The sequence below is a fragment of the Triticum dicoccoides genome, chromosome 4A (genome assembly GCF_002162155.2).
Source record: "Triticum dicoccoides isolate Atlit2015 ecotype Zavitan chromosome 4A, WEW_v2.0, whole genome shotgun sequence".
Taxonomy (NCBI): domain Eukaryota; kingdom Viridiplantae; phylum Streptophyta; class Magnoliopsida; order Poales; family Poaceae; genus Triticum; species Triticum dicoccoides.
Genome location: NC_041386.1, coordinates 433261727 through 433267726, shown reverse-complemented (window position 1 = coordinate 433267726; position 6000 = coordinate 433261727).

Below are 6000 nucleotides of genomic sequence, written 5' to 3'. Positions count from 1 at the left end.
GGCGTGCGGCCCACTGTGTTGCGTACGAGCGACGCCGCTCGCCAGGCTTTAACTGCCAGAGCGATCCTGGTGCTCGCGGGCCGCGCCTCGGGTCCTATCCGCGACCGGCCCGCTACTCGCCCTCATCGGTACGGACCGTCTGGCCCCCGATGAACTGACCACCGTGGCCGCCTTCCTCTTGGGAGCCATGGCGACGAAGAACTGCTAGGATAACAGCCAGACCAGATTCTCACAACAGCGGCCCCCTGCCTGGCGCACCAAAGATGTCAGTGGGAAACGACACCTATGGGATCACAAGAATCCCTACTACGGTTGCCGGGGCGCGGGGTCGTGACAAGAGCAGGATTAGCAGTCAGCATGAGGATCGTTTTCCCAGGTTCGGGCCGCGAGGATGCGTAAAACCCTAGTCCTACTTTGGTGGATCTATTGAGTGTTCTTGGGCTTTCAAACTAGCTACGGCGGCTGTTAGTTCAAAAGAGCCAAATCCCCATCCAGTATGCCGTTGGCCTCCTTTTATAGTCGAAAGGGGCTGCCACAGTGGCACACAGGAGGTGGAAAGGCCTACAGTATTGCGAGCTTATCACTTGTATTATAGGACAAGACGCATTTAATGCATCGCTTAGGTGTCCCTTAGCTTTATCGGGGACGGGAACGAGGCCCGTCTAGTCTGTCGCTGCTGCTCCTCGCTTCGACACACGGCCAGGCTAGCGATGCATGTAGTGCCATGTAGACAAGCAAGTAGCTGAGGTGGTGCGGTGGTAAGGACTTCATGAAGGCCCGCACGCCGCCACGCAGGTGCCTACTGATTTGGCCTGGAAGTCACATGTTGCCACGCAGGTGCCTGCCCAGCTGGTTGGGCTGGCAGCTAGATGCGAACGGCGGTGGTAATCTTGGCTGGTACGGGTTTGGCAGTGGCCCTGCTAATGCCCTCGGCAAGGGTCTTGCCGGGGGCCTGGCAAGGGTCTGTGACATGGCATTGCCGTCATCCCCGGCAAGGGTCTTGCCGGGGGCCTTGCTGTCATCCCTGGCAAGGGCCTTGCCGGGGGCCTTGTGGACTTCCTCGGCTAGGATCCTGCCGACGGTCGCTGTCTTCTGGTCCTCATCTGATCTTGAGTATTCTCTGTCTTCACAAAGATCTGCATGCCACCATGGAGGTGCCTCCCGAGCCCTGGCCCGACGTGGTTGATGGTGTTGGAGACCGTGGGGTCAAGGGTGGCGCGCTCTGCAGGTGTTGGGTGAGCTTCCCCGGCAAGGGTCTTGTCGGGGCCGCTGAGGCTGCCCCGGCAAGGGTCTTGCCGGGGGAACCTGCTTCGTCCCTCTGCTCTTTGTGCTCTCGGCCTTGGCGTTGTCTTGTTTGCCTTGGTGCTTCGGCTTCTCTCCGGCTTCCCTCCTCTACCCTGCTAAGTGTGGCCGCGGTGCGTGGCTCTGACCGCCCGCGCACAAGTAAAGGGGTCAAAAGGAGATCCCCTACTTTTGTACATCGACAGACGGCGCGGTGACGATGTTGATGAAACTACCGACGCAGGGCTTTGCCTAAGCACCACTACGATATAACTGAGGTGGATTGTGGTGGCGGGGGCACCGCACATGGCTAAGAGCTCAACAGATCAATTGTCGTGTCTACAAGGGGTGCCCCTCTCCCCGTATATAAAGGAGGGAGAGGAGGAGGCGGCGGCCATGGAGGAGGAGGCGCGCCCAAGAGGGGCAATCCTACTCCAAGTAGGATTCCCCCCTCTTTCCTAGTCCTAGTAGGAGAGGGGAAGGAAGGGGAGGAGAAGAAGAAGGAAAGGGGCGGCCCCCTAGTCCAATTCGGTTTGGGCTAGGGGGCCGCGCGCCCCTAGCTGGCAGCCTCTCCTCTTCCTCACTTGGGCCCATAAGGCCCAATAACCCCCCGGGAGGTTCCCATAACCTCCCGGTTCTCCGGTATTTATCTGATAACCCCCGGAACTCATCCGATGTCCGAATATAAGCTTCCAATATATTGATCTTTACGTCTCGACCCTTTCAAGACTCCTCGTCATGTCTGTGATCATATCCGGGACTCCAAACTACCTACGGTACATCAAAACACAAAAACTCATAATACCGATCATCACAGAACTTTAAGTGTGCGGACCCTACGGGTTCGAGAACTATGTAGACAAGACCGAGACACGTCTGCGGTCAATAAACAATAGCGAAACCTGCATGCTCATATTGGTTCCTACATATTCTACGAAGATCTTTATCGGTCAACCCGCATAACAACATACGTTGTTCCCTTTGTCATCGGTATGTTACTTGCCTGAGATTCAATCGTCGGTATCTCAATACCTAGTTCAATCTCGTTACCGGCAAGTCTCTTTACTCATTCTGTAATGCAACATCCCGCAACTAACTCATTAGTCACATTGCTTGCAAGGCTTATAGTGATGTGCATTACCGAGAGGGCCCAGAGATACCTCTTCGACAATTGGAGTGACAAATCCTATTATTGATCTATGCCAACTCCACGAACACCATCGGAGACACCTGTAGAGCACCTTTATAATCATCCAGTTATGTTGTGATGTTTGGTAGTACACAAAGTGTTCCTCCGGCATTCGGGAGTTGCATAATCTCATAGTCATAGGAACATGTATAAGTCACGAAGAAAGCAATAGCAGTAAACTTAAACGATCAAGTGCTAAGCTAATGAAATGGGTCAAGTCAATCACATCATTCTCCTAATGATGTGATCCCGTTGATCAAATAACAACTCATGTCTATGGCTAGGAAACTTAACCATCTTTGATCAATGAGCTAGTCAAGTAGAGGCATACTAGTGTCACTATGTTTGTCTATGTATTCACACATGTATTATGTTTCCGGTTAATACAATTCTAGCATGAATAATAAACATTTATCATCAAATAAGGAAATAAATAATAACTTTATTATTGCCTCTAGGGCATATTTCCTCCAGTCTCCCACTTGCACTAGAGTCAGTAATCCAGATTACATAGTAATGATTCTAACACCCATGGAGTCTTGGTGCTGATCTTGTTTTGCTCGTGGAAAAGGCTTAGTCAGCGGGTCTGCAACATTCAGATCCATATGTATCTTGCATATCTCTATGTCTCCCATCTGGACTTGATCCCGGATGGAATTGAAGCGTCTCTTGATGTGCTTGGTTCTCTTGCGAAATCTGGATTCCTTTGCCAAGGCAATTGCACCAGTATTGTCCCAAAGATTTTCATTGGACCCGATGGACTAGATATGACACCTAGATTGGATATGAACTCCTTCATCCAGACTCCTTCATTTGCTGCTTCCGAAGCAGCTATGTACTCCGCTTCACACATAGATCCCGCCATGACGCTTTGTTTAGAACTGCTCCAACTGATAGCTCCACCATTCAATATAAACATGTATCTGGTTTGCAATTTAGAATTGTCCGGATCAGTGTCAAAGCTTGCATCGACGTAACCATTTACGATGAGCTCTTTGTCACCTCCATAAACGAGAAACATATCCTTAGTCCTTTTCAGGTATTTCAGGATGTTCTTGACCGCTGTCCAGTGATCCACTCCTGGATTACTTTGGTACCTCCCTGCTAAACTAATAGCAAGGCACACATCAGGTCTGGTACACAGCATTGCATACATGATAGAGCCTATGGCTGAAGCATAGGGAACACTTTTCATTTTCTCTCTATCTTCCGCAGTGGTCGGGCATTGAGTCTTACTCAACTTCACACCTTGTAACACAGGCAAGAACCCTTTCTTAGTTTGATCCATTTTGAACGTCTTCAAAACTTTATCAAGGTATGTGCTTTGCAAAAGTCCAATTAAGCGTCTTGATCTATCTCTATAGATTTTGATGCCCAATATATAAGCAGCTTCACCGAGGTCTTTCATTGAAACACTCTTATTCAAGTATCCTTTTATGCTATCCAGAAATTCTATATCATTTACAATCAACAATATGTCATACACATATAATATTAGAAATGCTACAGAGCTCCCACTCACTTTCTTGTAAATACAGGCTTCTCCAAAAGTATGTATAAAACCATATGCTTTGATCACAATATCAAAACGTCTATTCCAACTCCGAGAGGCTTGCACCAGTCCATAAATGGATCGCTGGAGCTTGCACACTTTGTTAGCACCCTTTGGATCGATAAAACCTTCAGGTTGCATCATATACAACTCTTCTTCCAGAAATCCATTCAGGAATGCTTTCTTTACATCCATTTGCCAAATTTCATAATCATAAAATGCGGCAATTGCTAACATGATTCAGACGGACTTAAGCATCGCTGCGGGTGAGAAGGTCTCATCGTAGTCAACTCCTTGAACTTGTCAAAAACCTTTCGCAACAAGTTGAGCTTTGTAGACAATAACGTTACCGTCAGCGTCAGTCTTTTTCTTGAAGATCCATTTATTCTCGATGGCTTGCCGATCATCGGGCAAGTCAAACAAAGTCCACACTTTGTTCTCATACATGGATCCCATCTCTGATTTCATGGCCTCAAGCCATTTTGCGGAATCTGGGCTCATCATCGCTTCCTCATAGTTCGTAGGTTCGTCATGGTCAAGTAACATGACCTCCAGAATAGGATTACCTTACCACTCTGGTGTGGATCTTACTCTGGTTGACCTACGAGCTTTGGTACTAACTTGATCTGAAGTTTCATGATCATCATCATTGGCTTCCTCACTAATTGGTGTAGGTGTCACAGGAACCGGTTTCTGTGATGGACTACTTTCCAGTAAGGGAGCAGGTATAGTTATCTCAAGTTCTACTTTCCTCCCACTCACTTCTTTCGAGAGAAACTCCCTCTCTAGAAATGATCCATTCTTAGCAACAAATGTCTTGCCTTCGGATCTGTGATAGAAGGTGTACCCAACAGTCTCCTTTGGGTATCATATGAAGACACATTTCTCCGATTTGGGTTCGAGCTTATCAGGTTGAAGCTTTTTCACATAAGCATCGCAGCCCCAAACTTTAAGAAACGACAACTTTGGTTTCTTGCCAAACCATAGTTCATAAGGCGTCGTCTCAACGGATTTAGATGGTGCCCTATTTAACGTGAATGCAGCTGTCTCTAAAGTGTAACCCCAAAACTATAGCGGTAAATCAGTAAGAGATATCATAGATCGCACCATATCTAGTAAAGTACGATTACGACGTACGGACACACCATTACGATGTGGTGTTCAGGGTGGCGTGAGTTGTGAAACTATTCCGCATTGTTTCAAATGAAGACCAAACTTGTAACTCAAATATTCTCCTCCACGATCAGATCATAGGAACTTTATTTTCTTGTTACGATGATTTTCCACTTCAGTCTGAAATTCTTTGAACTTTTGAAATGTTTCAGACTTATGTTTCATCAAGTAGATATACCCATATCTGCTCAAATCATCTGCGAAGGTGAGAAAATAACGATACCCGCCGCGAGCCTCAATATTCATTGGACCACATACATCAATATGTATGATTTCCAACAAATATGTTGCTCGCTCCATAGTTTCGGAGAATGGCGTTTTAGTCATCTTGCCCATGAGGCATGGTTCGCAAGTACCAAGTGATTCATAATCAAGTGATTCCAGAAGTCCATCAGTATGGAGTTTCTTCATGTGCTTTATGCCAACATGGCCCAAACGGTAGTGCCACAAATAAGTTGCACTATCATTATCAACTCTGCATCTTTTGGCTTCAACATTATGAACATGCGTATCACTACTATCGAGATTCAACACAAATAGACCACTCTTCAAGGGTACATGACCATAAAAGATATTACTCATATAAATAGAACAACCATTATTCTCAGATTTAAATGAATAACCGGCTTGCATCAAACAAGATCCAGATATAATGTTCGTGCTTAACGCTAGCACCAAATAACAATTATTTAGGTCTAAAACTAATCCCGAAGGTAGATGTAGAGGTAGCGTGTCGACGACGATCACATCGACTTTGGAACCATTTCCCACATGCATCGTCACCTCGTCCTTAGCCAGTCTTTGC